This window comes from Plasmopara halstedii (assembly GCF_900000015.1).
Source record: "Plasmopara halstedii genome assembly, contig: Scaffold_110, whole genome shotgun sequence".
Taxonomy (NCBI): domain Eukaryota; phylum Oomycota; class Peronosporomycetes; order Peronosporales; family Peronosporaceae; genus Plasmopara; species Plasmopara halstedii.
The window spans coordinates 334,836-335,432 of NW_020187031.1; positions in this window are offsets into that span (position 1 = coordinate 334,836).

Sequence of the window (597 nt, forward strand, 5' to 3'; positions counted from 1 at the left end):
ATGACGCAGTTGTTCATGCCCGTCCGGGCGTATGCACAGACATACTTTCGTCCACAGTAGTGCGGAGCCCGAGAGGACGGATGAGAAGAACCACATCGCCCATTTAAGAGCTGTGCTCGAATGTATGCGCACGAACAAACTGTACGCCAATGCAGACAAGTGCATCTTTGGCGCGGAAGATATTCTCTTTTTGGAGTGCTCCATTGGGAAGTGTGACCCTAGAGCGGACCCCGCTAAGGTCAAGGCCATTGCAGACTGGTCTGTTCCAAGAAACAGAAGAAATTGCGTAAGTGGTTTGATCTCGCCAACCACTTGCACATGTACAGCATAAAATACGCAGAAATGGCCCGATCATTATCAAAATCTTTAAAAATGATGCAGAATGGTGTTGAAACACCGAACATATGAAGGCTTTTGACGGGATCAAATACAGCCTCCTGCATGCACCAATACTGGCGCTGCCAGACCCTGATCGTCTTTTTAGGGTCATCTGTGACGCTTCGGACTTTGCCATCGGCCGCGCACTGCTGCAAGCAGATGCCGAGGGGCGAGATCGGGTGATCGCGTTTGAATCTCGACAGCTCAAAGCTGCAGAGA